Source organism: Rutidosis leptorrhynchoides, chromosome 2, assembly GCF_046630445.1.
Source record: "Rutidosis leptorrhynchoides isolate AG116_Rl617_1_P2 chromosome 2, CSIRO_AGI_Rlap_v1, whole genome shotgun sequence".
Classification (NCBI taxonomy): domain Eukaryota; kingdom Viridiplantae; phylum Streptophyta; class Magnoliopsida; order Asterales; family Asteraceae; genus Rutidosis; species Rutidosis leptorrhynchoides.
In genome coordinates, this window is record NC_092334.1 from 543,744,440 (window position 1) to 543,769,669 (window position 25,230).

At 34.1% G+C, this 25,230-nt stretch overlaps 1 non-coding gene across 1 annotated transcript; it reads right to left on the reverse strand.

Moving 5' to 3' along the window:
- Positions 1-3,125: 3,125 nt before the first annotated feature.
- On the reverse strand, positions 3,126-3,232 carry LOC139894723 (small nucleolar RNA R71). The gene has a single exon (XR_011775209.1). It is a non-coding gene; the product is annotated as a small nucleolar RNA R71 (small nucleolar RNA).
- Between the last annotated feature and the right edge of the window lie 21,998 nt (positions 3,233-25,230).

The window sequence follows — 25,230 nt, forward strand, 5'->3', positions numbered from 1 at the left end:
ACGATTTGAAGATTCAAATGACCAAAAAGCTCAAATGTACAAGATACAATTCAAGTGGTTCAATTTATTGATGATTGACATCTAAAAATGACAAAAGTACAAGCCACGAAACGCAAAGTACAAGATATCTAAGCATACGCAAAGGCGTTCGAAAATCAGGAAGCGAAACATGAACCAACTATCAACGTACAACTCAACGAAGCAAAAATTACAAGACAACTATGCACGAGAATATAATATAATATTTAAATAATTACTTAAATATTATATTATATATTATGTCGGCAGCCCACGTTCCAAATTAATCAATGAGCTGGAAAAAGGACCTCCGCGATCACGGAGCTCCAAGGCTAAATCCTATCGCGATCGCGGAGCTGTCAAATATCAAAATGCCTATAAAAGCCATCGAGTTCTGCCGAATCCATTACACCAGGATTGAATTAATTCAATCTTTCTTCTTCCTCTCTATATATATTTATATTTATATTATAATTTTAATTTAAGTTAATTTTAATAATAAGGTTATTGTAACAAATGTTTTAAGGTTTTGTAAGTCGAAACTCTGTCCGTGTAACGCTACGCGATTTTTAATCATTGTAAGTTATGTTCAACCTTTTTAAATTAATGTCTCGTAACTAAGTTATTATTATGCTTATTTGAGCCGAAGTAATCGTGATGTTAGACTAAATATTAAGACCGGGTTATTAGATTTTGGACCATAATTAATGTTTGGACAAAGACCGACACTTGTGGACATTGGACTATGGACTATTATTAGATGGGGGGTATTGTCTAATCGAGTGACAACTCATTGGAGTCTGTCGAACCTATCTTCAAATTAATTAACCCAATAATTAATAATGATTATGGTTGTCCTATTTTGTGACGTTCTTACGGAGTCTATTATAATCATTTAATTAATTATTCGGGTTGGGTAATTGATTATTCAAACTGATCAAGTAGATAAATTAATATTCATATCTAATTAAAACAGGGGTGGATTACATACAGTGATAACTGGTGTAATTATTGACAGAAGTGATAACTGCGTCACAGTTTAAATCCTTAATTAGTTGGACTATTTGACTTCGGGTATAAGGGTAATTTGACGAGGACACTCGCACTTTATATTTTTGACCGATGGACTATTATGGACAAAAACCAGATAGACGTATCAAATAATCCAGGACAAATAACAATTAACCCAGGGTAATAATATATAATCAAAACGTCAAACATCATGATTACAGAAGTTTAAATAAGCATAATCCTTTTATTTCATATTTCATCGTACCTTTATTTATTGTCATTTTATCACAATTTATTTTATTGTCATTTATCTTTACGCAAAAACTAAAAATTGACAAACCGGTCGTTAAACGGTAAAAACCCCCCTTTTATAATAATAATACTTATTATATATTTATATATATTTTATACAAATATAGTTTATAAAATATAGTACGCTTTATATTGGTATCCCTGTGGAACGAACCGGACTTACTAAAAACTACACTACTCTACGATTAGGTACACTGCCTATAAGTGTGTAGCAAGGTTTAGGTATATCCCATTTGTAATAAATAAATAAAACTTGTGTAAATTGTAGCGTAATTAATAGTATTTAATATATACTTTTTATACCACTCGCTTTGCACATCAAATTTTTGGCGCCGCTGCCGGGGTTCGAACCCGGGTCACCCGCGTGACATCCGGGAATACTTACCACTATACTAACATAATATAAAAATAATATTTTTATAAAATTGTATTTTTATAACTTAGTTTTATTTTTATATTTTGTTTTTTATCGCTTATTCGTAATTTTTAATAATTGTCGTTCGTAATTAATTTTAAGTTAGTTTTGCCATAGTTATTTTTATATTTCTAGATTTCTAAAGTTTTGCCGTAAAATCCCTTAAGTGCTTTTTCCTTAGAATTAAGATTTAGGTGCTTTAGAATTTTGCGACGCCACTTTAATTTTATAGATTTTAGTGCCTTTTTAAGTATTTGCCGTTTTCCTTTTAGATTTGCATTTAAGTTTTAATACCCTTTAGGCGCAACTTTTTAGATTTAGTTTTTTAAGTTTTGACGTTTTTCTTTCTTATTTTTAATTTTCGACGTTTTTCGACGCGCTTTGTCTTTTTCATTTCTACGCTCTAGTTTTTAGGACTTAGAATTTTCTTTATTTTCTTTAAATTTAGACGGAAAATTATTGTAAGAAATTAAATTGATAGACATCCAAAATTTTCTGGTTCATAGTAATAGTTGAATTTATTAGTGACGAGTTGTGGACTTCCGATTTAAAGGGTCCTGGCTACCTGCTGCATCTTTTGGCTATTCGAAACGTGGGCAAAATCAGAAAAGTCTATTAATTTGATAACTTATATAATTTTTATCTTTTTAACTAATAGGATATTCAGTGAATGCACCGAGCAAAACGTTCACCACCATACGTTCACCACCTGTAACTCGATCAAGACATCTTGCCAATATTGCCGCCATTGATTTCTCTTTAGAATCATCATCTAGTCGAACAAGTATTCCAATTAAAATTTTCGATAATCCATTTTTTGAACCCGACTTCACAATTGAGGACCCGGAGGATATTCAGGGACAATTCCAAGATCCTGAACCACTAAACATTCCTCCCAAACCACAATTTGTTTATCCAGAGGTTGTCGAAGAAGGAACCATTAAATCAGAATCTTCTAGTGATTCAAGATTCAACAAATTCAAATATGGAAGATCTAGAACCTCAAACTATGGAAGACCGAATGAGAGCCACACGTACGGGCCAAGGTCATGCCATTAATCAACCAGATATTAATACACCAAATTTTGAAATCAAAGGACAAATCCTACACATGGTTACTAATGAATGCCAATTCGGTGGTACAGCAAAAAAAGATCCAAACGAACATCTTCGAACCTTTAATAGAATTTGTACTTTATTTAAAATCCGAGAAATTGAAGATGAAATGATCTATCTTATGTTGTTCCCTTGGACTTTAATTGGGGAAGCTAAAGATTGGTTAGAATCATTACCCGAAGGAGCGATTGATACATGGGATGTCTTAGTGGAGAAATTTCTTCAAAGATTCTTTCCGGCATCTAAAGCCGTGAGACTTCAAGGAGAAATTACCACATTCGCACAAAAGCCAAATGAAACGTTATTTGAGGCATGGACAAGATTCAGAAAGATGTTGAGAGGATGTCCTCAACACGGTTTAGACACTTTTCAAATAGTTCAAATATTCTATAAAGGGGTCAACGTCGCTACAAGAAAAGACATCGACACAGCCGCTGGTGGTTCCATTATGAAGAAAACCGCTACTGAAGCTCACAAGATTATTGATAAAACAGCCTCCCACTTGCATGAGTGGCACCAAGAGAAAGATATCTTACATTCATCTAAAGCGGCTAGAGCCGATTCTAGCCATGACTTTGATTTCGTTTCCGCAAAAATAGATGCTTTCAAAAGACGAATGGAAAAGATGACTAAAGATATTCACGCAATACAAATCAGTTGTGAGCAATGCGGTGGACCACACTTAACGAAGGATTGTAATGTCGAGCAAACGATGGAACAACGTGAGAATGTTTCCTACATAAACCAAAGGCAGGGAAATAATTATCAAAATAATTATCAACCGCCAAGGCAAAACCTCAATCGAAGTCAAAACATTCTTTACTCTCCAAATGGACCCAACAATAACTCGAATAATCAAAACAACACTTTCAATCAACAAAGGCCAGGCTTATATAAACCACCACAACAAACCGAAGAGAAAAAGTCAAATCTGAAAGAAATGGTATTAAAGCTAGTTGAATCTCAAAAAAAATTTATTACATCTCAAACCCAAATGATTGAGAGGTTTGATCAGTCATTTAAAATTCAACAAGCTTCCATTTTAAATCTAGAAAAACAAGTAGGTACTCTAGCGGGCTTAATGAGTGAAATGAAACAAGGAAAGCTACCAAGTAATACTGAAGTAAATCCTCGAAATGAGAATGTTAACATGGTTTCAACGAATTCTGAAAAACCAGAAATAAAAAAGGAGAAGATTTCAGATATGAGTGACGATGAAGAAATCACACCACCACCAGGTTTTGAAAAACCAATGTATGCACCATACAGACCACCCATTCAGTTTCCAATAAAAGTTGAATATGAGCAAGAAATAGGTAATAAAGTTTGTGTTGGTGATACCTCGAAAAGGAAGAGGAAGAATAAACAAGAACAAGAAACTAAAGCCGTAAAAATAGAACCATTGAATACAGTTCCACCGGAATTTCCACCCAAGTCGGGTGATCCGGGAGAATTTATTGTTCCTTGTTTACTTAGTGATTGTGTCATGTATAATGCACTAGCAGATTTAGGTGCAAGTGTGAGTATTATGCCTCTTTCATTATATAAGAAATTAGGTATAGGTGGGTTAAGTCCAACAAAAATGAGTGTTCGATTCTTTGACCAAACCATTAGACACCCAGTTGGAATTGCTGACAACCTACCCATTCAAGTAGGTAATTTAACCTTTGTAGTCGAATTTGTTTTCATAGACATAGAAGAGGACTCAAACTTTCCTCTACTTTTAGGTCGACCATTCTTAGCGTCCACCAAGGCGTTAATTGATGTAAGAGAAGGTAGAATGACAGTTAATGATGGTGAAAAATCGATCACCTTTGTGAGTCGAAAATCTAAATCTCCACCAACCAAAACCGTTGAACCAATAACTCCAACGGTAATTCTTAACAATGATAAAATGCCTAAGTGTGGGGAAGATGAAGTAACACCTGACGATGACCAGATAACAAAGAACCCCATTATTGATACGAAATTAGATGACCTCGTTATTAACAGTTCAATGAAAAAGCTTTATAAACGAGTTCACGAGGCTAGGATTAAGGGGAACTTTAAGTTATGTAATCGATTAGTATCCAATCTGTCATCAAAAGAAAAAGAGAAATTAGTTGATTTTGTGAAAATTACAAAAGAAACTGACCAATGGCTTAAAGCAAAAATCACAGATATGCAAGTTGATAATGGTCCGATGGAAGTTGACAATGAAGTTAATCACAATTTCGACACCACAGCTAACTAAGTGTGGGGAGATTCAAATAAGAACAATGCTTATGCTATCTAAAGTTAGATATTCTGTTTTCGTGTAGTTTCCGAAAATGGAATCCGATTGGTCTTTTCTACTAGCAGACCCTAAAGAACTAGTCCTCTCCCCCCATTCTGAATTTTTTGTTTTTAGGCTTTACAAGATGAAGCATGCATTTGATATCAGCCATGGTCTAATAAGCTTCAAAAGGTAAGTTTTTATTTATTTTATGCTTTTAACCTTTTGTTTTTAAACGCTAAAGTGTCGCTATAAAGCATTAAATTAATATTCATTAAAAATAGGTATAATAAATCGAAATTACTAATATCAAGACAAAAATTTAATCCATCACTGCGAAATTTACCGTTTATTCATAAGATATAAATATCTTTAATCAATCAATTAAAAATATTTCAAAAATTCGTCAGGAGTAAATTTAGGAATATAGCCGAAATTACTTTACCCAAAAGAGGGACGTATATTTTTGTTAATATTTGATTGATTAAAGTGGGATAAAAGATCAAAAAGATTTTTATTTTACCTTGTTTTTTAAAATTAATATATAACTATTTTAAAATTAATATATAACTATTTTATTTTAAATATATTTTAAATATAAATTTATAAATTTAATGTATATAAATATTAATAATTTTTATATTAAATTGATATGCATTTTAAATTTAAGTTTTGTGTGAATTTAAAAAAAAAAAACAAAATTTACTTTATTTCGTTAAATTAAAAAAAATGATTTCTAAAATTTGTCGTGAGTTAAACACTAGGTCTTGAACCGAAATTGGTTTACCCGAGGGCGGGGCAAAAAATTTTGTTATCATTATTTTTAATCTTATTGATATAAAGTATGCCAAAAATATTAAAAAATCCAAAAATATTTGCTTTTAAAACAATCGCTTTAAAATGACAATTTTTTAAATTTTGTTGAGGGATGAACTAGCTGAACGTACCGAAACTACGTCATCCTAAAAAGAAAACAAAATTTTAAAAAATTATTAATCATTTTAATTATTTTAATAAGTATAGACTTATAATATATATATATATATATATATATATATATATATATATATATATATATATATATATATATATATATATATATATATATATATATATATATATATATATATATATATATATATACTGCTCCGCGATCGCGAAGCTCTGAAGGTATATCTCTCCGCGATCGCAGAGAGACCAATTTCCAGACCTGTTAACTGGTCGAGACAGACCAGTCCCCTTCTCCCCCACTCCCATTTTTCTACGAAAACACACACAAAAACACACTAAAAACGCGATTTTTCACCTAAAATCACTAAATCTTTCACTAAAAACACGATGAGGAGATATCTACCAAGGAGTTTTTCAAGGAAAAGGGTAAATTTCTACACGATACACTCTTTAATTCGAATTTATAGTGTTCTTGAGCATATTTTTACCTAATTTAATTGATGATTTCTAGCTTAATTATGCTTAAATTGTTTGTATTTTATGCTTGTATAGCCTAGATTGATGCTATTTAACATGATTAGAAGCCTTAAACTTCAAATTTTTTAACAATCTAGGGTTAGTGTTCTTGAGCAATTTGGGGCTTTTTGATATAAACGGGTTATGGCCGATTTTTGTTGTGAATTCATGCTAAATTAAGTAGTGTAACATGTTTAGGTTGCTAAATGATCCAAACTTTGATCCTAAACATGATTTTTGAGCAAGATTGTTGACTTTTTAAGTCAAAAATGCATGAATTTGATATGAATGTCATTTGGAACTCGTTTAATTGCTATAATGATTATTTTTGACATGTTTTAGAAGATGAATGCTTATGAACATTGTATACATTTTCATATATGCTTATTTGAAAAAGTGTAGAATTGTTAAAATTATGAAAATGTGTATAAGTTTAATATTGTTTAAACATGTCATTGTGATTATTTTGATTTATGATTTTGCTAACACTAATGAATATTTGGATGCACAAATATTTTGTTTAATATGTTTTGCAGATTGAAAGTGGTGAATCTTCATCCGTGGCCCAGGCTTATAATGCTCCTCCAGAGAATGCAGAAGAACAACAGATCAACAATCAATACAGACAACATCAACCGCATCCATTCATTCCATTGATAAACATACCGAGGCAAATCTACACCCCAACTTAAGATTTGATAGATTTTGGATAGACTATCCAAAATATCAGAGGAACTTAAGCATTCTTTATCCCAAAGATGTTGAAGTGCCCAGGGTGATAGATTGGGATCTATTAGAGACAGTGGGATTGGCCGAACCAATTAGAGAGTTACTTTACCAAAGGTATGGTAATTCTACCTTTAACGATTGGGAACGTTTGTTCACCATACGTAGGCCTGTATATAAGGAATGGTGTGTTGAATTATTAAGTACTGTAGAGATAAATGATCAGGTAGATAGTTTAACAGATCAAAGTTTTGTTAGATTTTTGTTAGGCGGTGTGATGCGCCGTATGTCTCTTTTAGAAATGGCTCAGGCTTTGTGCATATATACGCCTGAGGAACTAGCATCTTATGATTGTAGATAGTTAATACTTAATGGTAGACAGGTTGATGAAAACTTTGATATGAGTGGATTATGGAGTAGAATGACTAGCCATAATCGATTTCGTGGGGGACATTACTCTTACACCGATATTAATAGAGCTGAGCTTAGAGTTATTCATAGATTTATAGCTAACTCGATTACACAACGAGGAAAGAATAAAGATAAGGTAAATGAAAATGATCTATTTTACCTCATGTGTATTAGAGACCCACAGAGCTTTGTGAACATACCTTATTGTGTGGGTTATTATTTATCGGTGATGGTAAGTGGTATACGACATCATAGTATAATAGGAGGTGATATTTTTATTACCTTAATTGCTGAGTATCTCAATGTGGATAGAACTTGGGGGGGGGGGGAGAATTAGAGGAAATACCCGAACCCCGCGAGAGAATTGATTTACGCGTATATGCTGGTGCAAAGGTTTTATTGAAAAGACGTAATGCTGCACTACCATATGAAGGCAGACATCCACAGGTAGAACGAGATCAGGAGCAAGGTAATGTAGGTGGAGGAAACCAAATGACAGAAATACAAAGATTAATGGCCCAAAATGAATACGAAGCTGCTAGGCTACGTGAGTTTCAGACATGGGATTTCCATCAACGTCAAATCCAAGCCCATTTAGCCTACCATGGTAGGAACTACATTCCTACCGAGCCGGCCAACTTTCCTCCATGGACTGTAGATACACGACCACCGTTTCCTACATATGACCCATTCCAAGCGTATCAAGATACGTATCACGAACCTTGGAACCCCTACTGGTACCCTCATCAACTGTAATTTTTCTTATTCTTATTTTCTTATTTTTATTTAATTTTTGTAATTTGTAATGTTTATTCTCTTTAATATTTATTTTGGTATTGTAATAGTTTTTATAGTTTTCTAACTTTTTAATTTTAGATTTTATAAATTTTTGAACGTGGGTTTATATACCAAACTTCAAAAATATGTATATATATTTGTAGTTTATGTCATATACAAAGCAGGATAAAACAGCGCATTTTCAAAGACTGGCATTAAGTTCAGCAAAAGCTACTAATTTTGACGACAAGATGAAAAACAAAAGTGATATAACAAATGACGGAATGAACAAATGATGTGCACCATTTATCATTCAAACAAACAATATGTTTGGAAGCTTTGGTAAAATTTTAATCATTTTCTACGCTAATCACCCTCACGAATTTAAATTTTTACTGATTTCTTGCAAATGAGGGCATTGCAAGATCTTAAGTGTGGGAAGGGATTAAATTCTTTCGGTATAAACATATTATTAATACACTTAGTTTAATTGCCAAATTTTATGAAAATTTGAAATTTTTTCAATTAAATGAATTCAAAATCATGTTTATACATATTTATGAACGATAAAATTAGGTGATAATACCGAAATTATTGTTACCTCAAAAAGGACATAAATTGAGAAACAACCTTAAATGCAAGAATTCATTTAAAATGAAATAGAGGAGAATAAAAAGGCAAAGAAAAATATAAATAAAAGCTAAGTGTGGGAAGAATTACCAAGTTATTTAAAACATATATCACACATTTTTGTACAAGATTATTGCAGGTACTTTTGCTTTGGACTAAACTAATCAGTTTTACCCGGTTTACTGTAATATAAATGAAAGAAAGATGGATCTACACGATGAATCAATTTCATCATTATAGGACGTAAAGTCTTCCGAAAAAGACACGCGCTTCTTGATTTAGGTCAAGAAGTTGTCGTCCAGACCAGCTGTAGGTTGACGAAAAATCTAGAAAAGTCATCTCTAAAATCAGCAGGAAATTCACGGACCTCAGCATCAAATAGGGTCGCCAAGTGGTCAGACTTACCCTAACCATGAGAGGATTTGTCTCGTAAAATGGGGAGGGCGCCGTGCAAATTAGCTGAATAAGACTAATGAATCAGATCCCCAGAAAGGATAATCTCCTTAAAGATTAAAAATCAGCTTTTAAGCCTGATATTACTCAATCCTTGAGATTGACGTTAAAGATTGAGAATTCAAACTCATGGAATTCAATGATATCTAAACTCGAGTTTGAACAAGAAAATATTTTGATCAAAACTAAAACCGATTTGTTTTCTGAAAAACCCATTTTTAATGCGTTCATTACCATTGAACGTAAAATCCTAAGATTTCATCAGAATTCATTAGGTCACCTGAACCAAATCGGGTGTCAACTGTAAGAACGGTGGTTGCATAGCATGGTCGAAGACAGGACCTTGTGCCAGACCGAAAAAAACTATAGGATGGTCTTTACTATTGCTCCTACAAAGGATAGTAACTGCATCCGACACATTTTAGACCATAATCAAACGCATGTCATTAGACATCGCCTTAACAGTTGCTTGTTCATCGCTTTCCTTTACAACCGGATGGTCATTTTCCGAAAGGTAATATACGGGACAAGTAAACTGGACGTGTTGCTTTTCGAATACAAGGTTAGAAAGTGGGTGACAAAAAACTTCAAGTTTTGAGCTAAAATTTTAAAATCTGAAACCCACAACCCACAAAAACAATTTCGCAAACACCGGTGAAGGGTTATTCCGGAAAATCTGTCTAGGGTAAAATCTAGCTTGAATTTTCAAAAGATCAAATGTTTTCATAAAGATCCAATTTTCTTAAAGGATCTAAATTTTTATAGTCATGTGGGACTGTAAACCACAATGTTACTATCATTGTTTATTCCGCCGTATCAAAATCACTGATGTATAAAGTGTGAAGAATAAAGAAGTGATTAGTGTGAAGATTCAAGTTCTGTATTGCTTGAGGACAAGCAACGCTCAAGTGTGGGAATATTTGATAATGCTAAAAACGAACATATATTTTATAGCATTATCCTTCCAGAAAGACAAGCTTTTAGTTGCAATTGTTCTATTTACAAGTGATTATCGTTTAAATAATAAAAGGTGAAGACTAAAGGCATAATTGACGATTTGAAGACGCAAATGACCAAAAAGCTCAAATGTACAAGATACAATCCAAGTGGTTCAATTTATTGATGATTAACGTCTAAAAATGACAAAAGTACAAGCCACAAAACGCAAAGTACAAGATATCTAAGCATACGAAAAGGCGTTCGAAAATCGAAAAGTGACCCATGAACCAACTATCAACGTACAACTCAACGGAGCAAAAATTATAAGTCAACTATGCACGAGAATATAATATAATATTTAAATAATTACTTAAATATTATATTGTATATTATGTCGGCATCCCATGTTCCAAATTAATCAATGAGCTGGAAAAAGGACCTCCGCCATCACGGAGCTCCAAGGCTAAATCCTATCACGATCGCGGAGCTGTCAAATATCAAAATGCCTATAAAAGCCATCGAGTTCTGCCGAATCCATTACACCAAGATTGAATTAATTCAATCTTTCTTCTTCCTCTCTATATATATTTATATTTATATTATAATTTTAATTTAAGTTAATTTTAATAATAAGGTTATTGTAACAAATGTTTTAAGGTTTTGTAAGTCAAAACTCTGTCCGTGTAACGCTACGCGATTTTTAATCATTGTAAGTTATGTTCAACCTTTTTAAATTAATGTCTCGTAACTAAGTTATTATTATGCTTATTTGAGCCGAAGTAATCTTGATGTTAGACTAAATATTAAGACCGGGTTATTGGATTTTGGACCATAATTAATGTTCGGATAAAGACCGACACTTGTGGACATTAGACTATGGACTATTAATAGATGGGGGGTATTGTCTAATCGAGTGACAACTCATTCGTGTCTGTCGAACCTATCTTCAAATTAATTAACCCAATAATTAATAATGATTATGGTTGTCCTATTTAGTAACGTTCATACGGAGTCTATTATAATAATTTAATTAATTATTCGGGTTGGGTAATTGATTATTCAAACTGATCAAGTGGATAAATTAATATTCATATCTAATTAAAACAGAGGTGGATTACATATAGTGATAACTGGTGTAATTATTGACAGAAGTGATAACTGCGTTATAGTTTAAATCCTTAATTAGTTGGACTATTTGACTTCTGGTATAAGGGTAATTTGACGAGGACACTCGTACTTTATATTTATGACCGATGGACTATTATGGACAAAAACCTGATAGACGTATCAAATAATCCAGGACAAATTACAATTAACCCAGGGTAATAATATATAACCAAAACGTCAAACATCATGATTACGGAAGTTTAAATAAGCATAATCCTTTTATTTCGTATTTCATCATACCTTTATTTACCGTCATTTTATCGCAATTTATTTTATTGTCATTTATCTTTACGCAAAAACTAAAAATTGACAAACCGGTCCTTAAACGGTAAAAACCCCCCTTTTATAATAATAATACTTATTATATATTTATATATATTTTGTACAAATATAGTTTATAAAATATAGTACGCTTTATATTGGTATCCCTGTGGAACGAACCGGACTTACTAAAAACTACACTACTCTACGATTAGGTACACTGCCTCTAAGTGGGTAGCAAGGTTTAGGTATAACCTATTTGTAATAAATAAACAATACTTGTGTAAATTGTAGCGTAATTAATAGTATTTAATATATATTTTTTATACCACTCGCTTTGCACATCAATATTCATAGGTTTTACCCGCATAGGTTCTCTTTCCTTTCTACTCAAAGCGCCATCTACCACATTCGCCTTCTCCGAGTGATAACGAATCTCACAGCCGTAATCATTTAGCAGTTCAACCCACCTACGTTGCCTCATGTTCAGTTGATTCTGATCAAATATGTGTTGGAGACTTTTATGGTCGGTATATATGGTACATTTAACCCCATATAAGTAATGTCTCCACATCTTCAATGCAAAAACAACATCGCCTAACTCCATATCATGAGTCGTGTAATTCTGCTCGTGAATCTTCAATTGTCTAGACGCATAAGCAATTACCTTTGTTCGTTGCATTAATACACAACTAAGACCTTGCCTTGAAGCGTCACAATAAATCACAAAATCATCATTCCATTCAGGCAATGACAATATAGGTGCCGTAGTTAACTTCTTCTTCAACAATTGAAACGCTTTCTCCTGTTCATCCTTCCATTCAAATTTTTTCCCTTTATGCGTTAATGCAGTCAAGGGTTTTGCTACTTTGGAAAAATCTTGGATGAATCTTCTGTAGTAACCAGCCAATCCTAAAAATTGGCGTATGTGCGTTGGGGTTTTCGGGGTTTCCCATTTTTCAACAGTTTCAATCTTTGCCGAATCAACCTGAATACCTTCCTTGCTCACTATGTGTCCGAGGAATTGAACTTCTTTCATCCAAAATGCACACTTAGAAAACTTAGCGTACAGTTCTTCCTTCCCCAACAATTCTAGCACCATTCTCAAATGTTCTCCATGCTCTTGATCATTCTTAGAGTATATAAGTATGCCATCGATGAAAACAATGACAAACTTGTCAATATATGGCCCACACACCCGGTTCATGAGGTCCATAAACACAGCTGGTGCATTAGTTAATCCAAACGGCATAACCATAAACTCATAATGACCGTAACGCGTTCTGAAAGCAGTCTTTGGAATATCCTCCTCCTTCACCCTCATTTGATGATAACCGGAACGTAAATCAATCTTCGAATAAACCGACGAACCTTGCAGTTGGTCAAATAAGTCGTCGATTCTCAGTAGTGGATAACGGTTTTTGATGGTAAGCTTGTCCAACTCTCAGTAGTCAATACATAACCTGAACGTACCATCCTTCTTCTTGACAAACAAAACAGGAGCTCCCTACGGTGATGTGCTTGGTTGAATGAAACCACGCTCTAAAAGTTCTTGTAATTGGATTTGTAATTCTTTCATTTCACTGGGTGTAAGTCGGTAAGGAGCACGAGCTATCGGTACAGCTCCTGGTACAAGATCTACTTGAAATTAAACGGATCGGTGTGGCGGTAGTCCCGGTAATTCTTTCAGAAATACATCGAGAAATTCCTTTGCGATGGGAACATCATTGATGTTCTTTTCTTCGGGTTTGACTTTCTCGACGTGCGCTAAAATTGCATAGCAACCTTTTCTTATTAGCTTTTGTGCCTTCAAACTACTAATAAGATTTAACTTCGCGCTACTTTTTTCTCCGTACACCATTAAGGGTTTTCCCTTCTCGCGCAGAATGTGAATCGCATTCTTGTAACAAACGATCTCTGCTTTCTCCTTGATCATCCAGTCCATGCCGATTATTACATCAAAACTCCCCAATTCTACTTGTATCAAATAAATTTTAAACGTTTCGCCAACCAGTTTAATTTTTCGGTTCCGGCATATTTTATGGCGTTAATGGACAGTTTAATTTGGCACAAAAATCTCTACTCATATAGCTTCTATCCGCACTCGAATCAAATAAAACATAAGCAAGTTTTTCATCAATAAGAAACGTACCCGTAACAAGCTCCGGGTCTTCCTGCTCTTCAGCTGCATTAATGTTGAAGGCTCTTCCTCGGCCTTGCCCATTATTATTCCCTTGGTTTGGGCACGCACTTTTGTAATGGCTCTTCTTCCCGCATCCGAAACAAGTAATGTTGGCATTATTTGTTCCTTTAACTACTGGTCCGTAAACTTCACACTTCGTCGTACCATGACCCTTTCTATTACACTTGGTATATGATGCCGAACAGTAAGTAGTCGGATGGTACTCTTCACACCTTTGGCACGGAATTTTCTGCCTCTTGTTGTCATTGTTGTTATTGTTGTTGTTGCGATTGTTATTGTTGTTGGGACGGTTATTGTAGTTGTTTTTGTTATTGAGACGGTTGTTGTAGTTGTTGTTGTTGGGGTTACGATTATTGTTGCGATATAAGGTGAAATGTCCCGTTCTTATTGATTAAAAACGTTCCATATTAATTGATTTCGTTGCGAGGTTTTGACCTCTATATGAGACGTTTTTCAAAGACTGAATTCATTTTTAAAACAAACCATAACCTTTATTTCATAGATAAAGGTTTTAAAAAGCTTTACGTAGATTATCAAATAATGATAATCTAAAATATCCTGTTTACACATGACCATTACATAATGGTTTACAATACAAATATGTTACAACAAAATAAGTTTCTTGAATGCAGTTTTTACACAATATCATACAAGCATGGACTCCAAATCTCGTCCTTATTTAAGTATGCGACAGCGGAAGCTCTTAATAATCACCTGAGAATAAACATGCTTAAAACGTCAACAAAAATGTTGGTGAGTTATAGGTTTAACCTATATATATCAAATCATAATAATAGACCACAAGATTTCATATTTCAATACACATCCCATACATAGAGATAAAAATCATTCATATAGTGAACACCTGGTAACCGACATTAACAAGATGCATATATAAGAATATCCCCATCATTCCGGGACACCCTTCGGATATGATATAAATTTCGAAGTACTAAAGCATCCGGTACTTTGGATGGGGTTTGTTAGGCCCAATAGATCTATCTTTAGGATTCGCATCAATTAGGGTGTCTGTTACCTAATTCTTAGATTACCAGACTTAATAAAAAGGGCATATTCGATTTCGATAATTCAACCATAGAATGTAGTTTCACGTACTTGTGTCTATTTTGTAAATCATTTATAAAACCTGCATGTATTCTCATCCCAAAAATATTAGATTTTAAAAGTGGGACTATAACTCACTTTCACAGATTTTTACTTCGTCGGGAAGTAAGACTTGGCCACTGGTTGATTCACGAACCTATAACAATATATACATATATATCAAAGTATGTTCAAAATATATTTACAACACTTTTAATATATTTTGATGTTTTAAGTTTATTAAGTCAGCTGTCCTCGTTAGTAACCTACAACTAGTTGTCCACAGTTAGATGTACAGAAATAAATCGATAAATATTATCTTGAATCAATCCACGACCCAGTGTATACGTATCTCAGTATTGATCACAACTCAAACTATATATATTTTGGAATCAACCTCAACCCTGTATAGCTAACTCCAACATTCACATATAGAGTGTCTATGGTTGTTCCGAAATATATATAGATGTGTCGACATGATAGGTCGAAACATTGTATACGTGTCTATGGTATCTCAACATTACATAATATACAATACAAGTTGATTAAGTTATGGTTGGAATAGATTTGTTACCAATTTTCACGTAGCTAAAATGAGAAAAATTATCCAATCTTGTTTTACCCATAACTTCTTCATTTTAAATCCGTTTTGAGTGAATCAAATTGCTATGGTTTCATATTGAACTCTATTTTAAGAATCTAAACAGAAAATGTATAGGTTTATAGTCGAAAAAATAACTTACAAGTCGTTTTTGTAAAGGTAGTCATTTCAGTCGAAAGAACGACGTCTAGATGACCATTTTAGAAAACATACTTCCACTTTGAGTTTAACCATAATTTTTGGATATAGTTTCATGTTCATAATAAAAATCATTTTCTCAGAATAACAACTTTTAAATCAAAGTTTATCATAGTTTTTAATTAACTAACCCAAAACAGCCCGCGGTGTTACTACGACGGCGTAAATCCGGTTTTACGGTGTTTTTCGTGTTTTCAGGTTTTAAATCATTAAGTTAGCATATCATATAGATATAGAACATGTGTTTAGTTGATTTTAAAAGTCAAGTTAGAAGGATTAACTTTTGTTTGCGAACAAGTTTAGAATTAACTAAACTATGTTCTAGTGATTACAAGTTTAAACCTTCGAATAAGATAGCTTTATATGTATGAATCGAATGATGTTATGAACATCATTACTACCTTAAGTTCCTTGGATAAACCTACTGGAAAAGAGAAAAATGGATTTAGCTTCAACGGATCCTTGGATGGCTCGAAGTTCTTGAAGCAGAATCATGACACGAAAACAAGTTCAAGTAAGATCATCACTTGAAATAAGATTGTTATAGTTATAGAAATTGAACCAAAGTTTGAATATGATTATTACCTTGTATTATAATGATAACCTACTATAAGAAACAAAGATTTCTTGAGGTTGGATGATCACCTTACAAGATTGGAAGTGAGCTAGCAAACTTGAAAGTATTCTTGATTTTATGAAACTAGAACTTTTGGAATTTATGAAGAACACTTAGAACTTGAAGATAGAACTTGAGAGAGATCAATTAGATGAAGAAAATTGAAGAATTAAAGTGTTTGTAGGTGTTTTTAGTCGTTGGTGTATGGATTAGATATAAAGGATATGTAATTTTGTTTTCATGTAAATAAGTCATGAATGATTACTCATATTTTTTGTAATTTTATGAGATATTTCATGCTAGTTGCCAAATGATGGTTCCTACATGTGTTAGGTGACTTACATGGGCTACTAAGAGCTGATCATTGGAGTGTATATACCAATAGTACATACATCTAAAAGCTGTGTATTGTACGAGTACGAATATGGGTGCATACGAGTAGAATTGTTGATGAAACTGAACGAGGATGTAATTGTAAGCATTTTTGTTAAGTAGAAGTATTTTTATAAGTGTATTGAAGTGTTTCAAAAGTGTATAAATGCTGTAGTTAAAACACTACATGTATATACATTTTAACTGAGTCGTTAAGTCATCGTTAGTCGTTACATGTAAGTGTTGTTTTGAAACCTTTAAGTTAACGATCTCAATTAATGTTGTTAACCCATTGTTTATTATATCTAATGAGATGTTAAATTATTATATTATCATGATATTATGATATATTAATATATCTTAATATGATATATATACATTTAAATGTCGTTACAACGATAATCGTTACATATATGTCTCGTTTCGAAATCCTTAAGTTAGTAGTCTTGTTTATATGTATATAACTCATTGTTAATATACTTATGGAGATACTTACTTATCATAATCTCATGTTAACTATATGTATATCCATATATATATATATCATCATGTCGTTTTTACAAGTTTTAACGTTCGTGAATCGCCGGTCAACTTGGGTGGTCAATTGTCTATATGAAACATATTTCAATTAATCAAGTCTTAACAAGTTTGATTGCTTAACATGTTGGAAAAATTTAATCATGTAAATATCAATCTCAATTAATATATATAAACATGGAAAAGTTCGGGTCACTACAGTACCTACCCGTTAAATAAATTTCGTCCCGAAATTTTAAGCTGTTGAAGGTGTTGACGAATCTTCTGGAAATAGATGCGGGTATTTCTTCTTCATCTGATCTTCACGCTCCCAGGTGAACTCGGGTCCTCTACGAGCATTCCATCGAACCTTAATAATTGGTATCTTGTTTTGCTTAAGTCTTTTAACCTCACGATCCATTATTCCGACGGGTTCTTCGATGAATTGGAGTTTTTCGTTGATTTGGATTTCATCTAATGGAATAGTGAGATCTTCGTTAGCAAAACATTTCTTCAAATTCGAGACGTGAAAAGTGTTATGTACAGTCGCGAGTTGTTGAGGTAACTCAAGTCGGTATGCTACTGGTCCGACACGATCAATAATCTTGAATGGTCCAATATACCTTGGATTTAATTTCCCTCGTTTACCAAATCGAACAACGCCTTTCCAAGGTGCAACTTTAAGCATGACCATCTCTCCAATTTCAAATTCTATATCTTTTCTTTTAATGTCAGCGTAGCTCTTTTGTCGACTTTGGGCGGTTTTCAACCGTTGTTGAATTTGGATGATCTTCTCGGTAGTTTCTTGTATAATCTCCGGACTCGTAATCTGTCTATCCCCCACTTCACTCTAACAAATCGGAGACCTGCACTTTCTACCATAAAGTGCTTCAAACGGCGCCATCTCAATGCTTGAATGGTAGCTGTTGTTGTAGGAAAATTCTGCTAACGGTAGATGTCGATCCCAACTGTTTCCGAAATCAATAACACATGCTCGTAGCATGTCTTCAAGCGTTTGTATCGTCCTTTCACTCTGCCCATCAGTTTGTGGATGATAGGCAGTACTCATGTCTAGACGAGTTCCTAATGCTTGCTGTAATGTCTGCCAGAATCTTGAAATAAATCTGCCATCCCTATCAGAGATAATAGAGATTGGTATTCCATGTCTGGAGACGACTTCCTTCAAATACAGTCGTGCTAACTTCCCCATCTTGTCATCTTCTCTTATTGGCAGGAAGTGTGCTGATTTGGTGAGACGATCAACTATTACCCAAATAGTATCAAAACCACTTGCAGTCCTTGGCAATTTAGTAATGAAATCCATGGTAATGTTTTCCCATTTCCATTCCGGGATTTCAGGTTGTTGTAGTAGACCTGATGGTTTCTGATGTTCAGCTTTGACCTTAGAACACGTCAAACATTCTCCTACATATTTAGCAATATCGGCTTTCATACCTGGCCACCAAAAATGTTTCTTAAGATCCTTGTACATCTTCCCCGTTCCAGGATGTATTGAGTATCTGGTTTTATGAGCTTCTCTAAGTACCATTTCTCTCATATCTCCAAATTTTGGTACCCAAATTCTTTCAGCCCTATACCGGGTTCCGTCTTCTCGAATATTAAGATGCTTCTCCGATCCTTTGGGTATTTCATCCTTTAAATTTCCCTCTTTTAAAACTCCTTGTTGCGCCTCCTTTATTTGAGTAGTAAGGTTAGTGTGAATCATTATATTCATAGATTTTACTCGAATGGGTTCTCTGTCCTTTCTGCTCAAGGCGTCGGCTACCACATTTGCCTTTCTCGGGTGGTAACGAATCTCAAAGTCATAATCATTCAACAATTCAATCCACCTACGCTGCCTCATATTCAGTTGTTTCTGATTAAATATGTGTTGAAGACTTTTGTGGTTGGTATATATAATACTTTTGACCCCATATAAGTAGTGCCTCCAAGTCTTTAATGCAAAAACAACCGCGCCTAATTCCAAATCATGCGTCGTATAATTTTGCTCGTGAATCTTCAATTGTCTAGACGCATAAGCAATCACCTTCGTTCGTTGCATTAATACACAACCGAGACCTTGCTTTTATGCGTCACAATAAATCACAAAATCATCATTCCCTTCAGGCAATGACAATATAGGTGCTGTAGTTAGCTTTTTCTTCAATAATTGAAACGCCTTCTCTTGTTCATCCTTCCATTCAAATTTCTTCCCTTTATGCGTTAATGCAGTCAAGGGTTTTGCTATTTTGGAGAAATCTTGGATGAATCTTCTGTAGTAACCAGCCAATCCTAAAAATTGACGTATATGCTTCGGAGTTTTTGGGGTTTCCCACTTTTCAACGGTTTCGATCTTTGTCGGGTCCACCTGGATACCTTCTTTGTTCACTATGTGACCGAGGAATTGAACTTCTTCCAACCAAAATGCACACTTTGAAAACTTAGCGTACAGTTTTTCTTTCCTCAATACTTCTAGCACTTTTCTCAAATGTTCTTCGTGCTCTTGATCATTCTTTGAGTAAATAAGTATGTCATAGATGAAAACAATGACAAACTTGTCAAGATATGGCCCACACACTCGTTCATAAGGTCCATGAACACAGCTGGTGCATTAGTTAAACCAAACGGCATGACCATAAACTCGTAATGACCGTAACGTGTTCTGAAAGCAGTCTTTGGAATATCATCTTCTTTCACCCGCATTTGATGATACCCGAAACGTAAGTCAATCTTTGAATAAACAGACGAGCCTTGTAGTTGATCAAATAAGTCGTCGATTCTCGATAGTGGATAGCGGTTCTTGATGGTAAGTTTGTTCAACTCTCGGTAGTCGATACATAACCTGAATGTACCATCTTTCTTCTTGACAAACAAAACAGGAGCTCCCCACGGTGATGTGCTTGGTCGAATGAAACCACGTTCTAATAGTTCTTGCAGTTGGCTTTGCAGTTCTTTCATCTCGCTGGGTGCGAGTCTATAAGGAGCACGAGCTATTGGTGCAGCTCCTGGTACATGATCTATTTGAAATTCAACAGATCGATGTGGAGGTAGTCCCGGTAATTCTTTCGGAAATACATCGGGAAATTCTTTTGCGACGGGAACATCATTGATGCTCTTTTTTTCAGTTTGTACTTTCTCGACGTGTGCTAGAACAACATAGCAACCTTTTCTTATTAGTTTTTGTGCCTTCAAATTACTAATAAGATGTAGCTTCCTGTTGCCCTTTTCTCCGTACACCATTAAGGGTTCTCCTTTTTCTCGTATAATGCGAATTGCATTTTTGTAACAAACGATCTCTGCTTTCACTTCTTTCAACCAGTCCATACCGATTATCACATCAAAACTCCCTAACTCTACTGGTATCAAGTCAATCTTAAATGTTTCGCTAACCAGTTTAATTTCTCGATTCCGACATATATTATCTGCTAAAATTAATTTACCATTTGCTAATTCGAGTAAAAATTTACTATCCAAAGGCGTCAATGGACAACTTAATTTAGCACAAAAATCTCTACTCATATAGCTTCTATCCGCACCCGAATCAAATAAAACGTAAGCAGATTTATTGTTAATAAGAAACGTACCCGTAACAAGCTCCGGGTCTTCCTGTGCCTCTGCCGCATTAATATTGAAAACTCTTCCACGGCCTTGTCCATTCGTGTTCTCCTGGTTCGGGCAATTTCTAATAATGTGGCCCGGTTTTCCACATTTATAACAAACTACATTGGCATAACTTGCTCCGACACTACTTGCTCCGCCATTACTCGTTCCGACACCATTTGTTCCTTTCGTTCTGTTAACCCCTGGTCCGTAGACCTCACACTTCGCCGCGCTATGACCATTTCTTTTACACTTGTTGCAAAATTTGGTGCAGAACCCCGAGTGATACTTTTCACACCTTTGGCATAGCTGCTTCTGATTGTTGTTGTTGTTGCGGTTGTTATTGTTGTTGGGATGATTGTTGTAGTTGCTGTTGTTGTTGTTGTTGTTGTTGTTGTTGTTGGGCCGTTTGTTGTAGTTGCGATTGATGTGGCGATTGTTGGGATAATTATTGCGATTATTATTGTAATTGCTGTTGTTGTTGTATTGGTGATTCTTATCACCATTTTCCTCCCACTTTCTTTTGACTTGCTTCACATTGGCCTCTTCAGCTGTCTGTTCTTTAATTCTTTCCTCAATCTGGTTCACTAGTTTGTGAGCCATTGTACATGCCTGTTGTATGGAGGCGGGCTCGTGTGAACTTATATCTTCTTGGATTCTTTCCGGTAATCCTTTCACAAACGCGTCTATCTTCTCTTCCTCATCTTCGAACGCTCCCGGACACAATAGGCACAATTCTGTGAATCGTATTTCGTACGTGGTAATATCAAATCCTTGGGTTCGTAACCCTCTAAGTAGTGTCTTGAGCTTATTGACCTCGGTTCTGGGACGGTACTTCTCGTTCATCAAGTGCTTGAATGCTGACCACGGTAGTGCATAAGCATCATCTTGTCCCACTTGCTCTAGATAGGTATTCCACCATGTTAACGCAGAACCTGTGAAGGTATGCGTAGCGTACTTCACTTTGTCCTCTTCAGTACACTTACTTATGGCAAACACCGATTCGACCTTCTCGGTCCACTGTTTCAATCCGATCGGTCCTTCGGTTCCATCAAATTCCAAAGGTTTGCAGGCAGTGAATTCTTTGTAGGTGCATCCTACACGATTTCCTGTACTGCTAGATCCAAGGTTATTGTTGGTATGTAGCGCAGCCTGTACTGCGGCTATGTTTGAAGCTAGAAAAGTACGGAATTCCTCTTCATTCATATTCACGGTGTGTCGAGTAGTCGGTGCCATTTCCTTCAAAATAGTCAAATGGAACAAGTTAATCATACAGAATATTAAGAGTAGTTAATAGTATTTCGTAGCATAATATGAACTCATTTATAAAAGCTTTTTCTTCATATTAGCGTTTTATAAGTTTAAATTCGGGTAGTACCTACCCGTTAAGTTCATACTTAGTAGCTAATATACAATTCCACTACTACAATTCTATATGAAAAAGTGATTATAATAATATTTCGCGTTCAAACTTTTACACAATATTTTACAAACTTACAATACCGCTTATTTTACAAATAGCATGAAATATAGCACACAATAAATTTGATACAAGATGGTTGTGAAGATAATTCTAGCTAGTACACAAGTCGTTCAGCAAAGGCAATAAAGACACGTAATTCATACGTCCAGAAACAAGTCATGCATTCTGGTTTTACTAGGATTACTTCCCATCCTTGGTCTTGTGGAACATAACCGTTATGGCCGTTAATAAGACAGCGTGTTGTAACGTTGTCAAAGGGACGAGGGTTACGTAATGTCCAACAGTCCCGTAACAATCTAAAAACCTCATTTCTTACCCCAATTACCGACTCCGTCACTTGTGGGAACGTTTTGTTTAATAGTTGTAGCCCGATGTTCTTGTTCTCACTTTGGTGAGAAGCGAACTTTACTAATCCGTAAGCATAACATGCTTCTTTATGTTGCATGTTAGCCGCTTTTTCTAAATCACGAAGTCCAATATTCGGATATATTGAGTCAAAATAATTTCTTAACCCATTGCGTAAAATAGCATTTGGGTTCCCCGCAATATATGCGTCAAAGTAAACACATCGTAACTTATGGATTTCCCAATGTGATATCCCCCATCTTTCGAACGAAAGCCTTTTATAAACCAAGGCATTCTTGGAACGTTCTTCGAATGTCTTACAAACTGATCTCGCCTTAAATAGTTGTGCCGAAGAATTCTGACCGACTCTAGACAAGATTTCATCAATCATGTCTCCGGGTAGGTCTCTTAAAATATTGGGTTGTCTATCCATTTTGTGTTTTTATACTGTAAAATAGACAAGAGTTAGATTCATAAAAAAAATACTTATTAATACAAGCAATTTTTACATATATCATAAAGCATACGCACACTATATTACTTATATTACACCACACGAATACAACTATCTTATTCCGACTCGCTTGTTTCTTCTTCTTCGGTTTTGGTTTGTTTTGCCAAGTTTTTAGGGATATATGATGTTCCCCTAATACGAGCCGTCGTTATTGTAGTGACCCGAACTTTTCCATGTTTATATATATTAATTGAGATTGATATTTACATGATTAAATGTTTCCAACATGTTAAGCAATCAAACTTGTTAAGACTTGATTAATTGAAATATGTTTCATATAGACAATTGACCACCCAAGTTGACCGGTGATTCACGTACGTTAAAACTTGTAAAAAGTATACGATGACATATATATGGTTATATATATAGTTAACATGTTTTTATTATAAGTATGTATCTCATTAGGTATTTTAACAATAAGTTATATACATAAAAATGAGACTATTAATTTAAGAAACTCGAAAACGATATATATAACGATTATCGTTATAACAACGTCTTACTAGGTACATATAAATCATATTAAGATATTGATACACTTGGTTAACTATGTTAAATGATAAGTAAATATATTATTAAGTGTATTAACAATGAAATACATATGTAAAAATAAGACTACTAACTTAATGATTTCAAAACGAGACATATATGTAACGATTATCGTTGTAACGACATTTAACTATATATACATCATACTGAGATATATTATATATCATAATATCATGATAATATAACAATTTAACATCTCATTTGTTATAATAAACAATGGGTTAACAACATTCAACAAGATCGTTAACCTAAAGGTTTCAAAACAACATTTACATGTAACGACTAACGATGACTTAACGACTCAGTTAAAATGTATATACATGTAGTGTTTTAATATGTATTCATACACTTTTGAAAGACTTCAAGACACTTATCAAAATACTTCTACTTAACAAAAATGCTTACAATTACATCCTCGTTCAGTTTCATCAACAATTCTACTCGTATGCACCCGTATTCGTACTCGTACAATACACAGCTTTTAGATGTATGTACTATTGGTATATACACTTCAATGATCAGCTCTTAGCAGCCCATGTGAGTCACCTAACACATGTGGGAACCATCATTTGGCAACTAGCATGAAATATCTCATAAAATTACAAAAATATGAGTAATCATTCATGACTTATTTACATGAAAACAAAATTACATATCCTTTATATCTAATCCATACACCAACGACCAAAAACACCTACAAACACTTTCATTCTTCAATTTTATTCATCTAATTGATCTCTCTCAAGTTCTATCTTCAAGTTCTAAGTGTTCTTCATAAATTCCAAAAGTTCTAGTTACATAAAATCAAGAATACTTTCAAGTTTGCTAGCTCACTTCCAATCTTGTAAGGTGATCATCCAACCTCAAGAAATCTTTGTTTCTTACAGTAGATTATCATTCTAATACAAGGTAATAATAATATTCAAACTTTGGTTCAATTTCTATAACTATAACAATCTTATTTCAAGTGATGATCTTACTTGAACTTGTTTTCGTGTCATGATTCTGCTTCAAGAACTTCGAGCCATCCAAGGATCCGTTGAAGCTAGATCAATTTTTCTCTTTTCCAGTAGGTTTATCCAAGGAACTTAAGGTAGTAATGATGTTCATAACATCATTCGATTCATACATATAAAGCTATCTTATTCGAAGGTTTAAACTTGTAATCACTA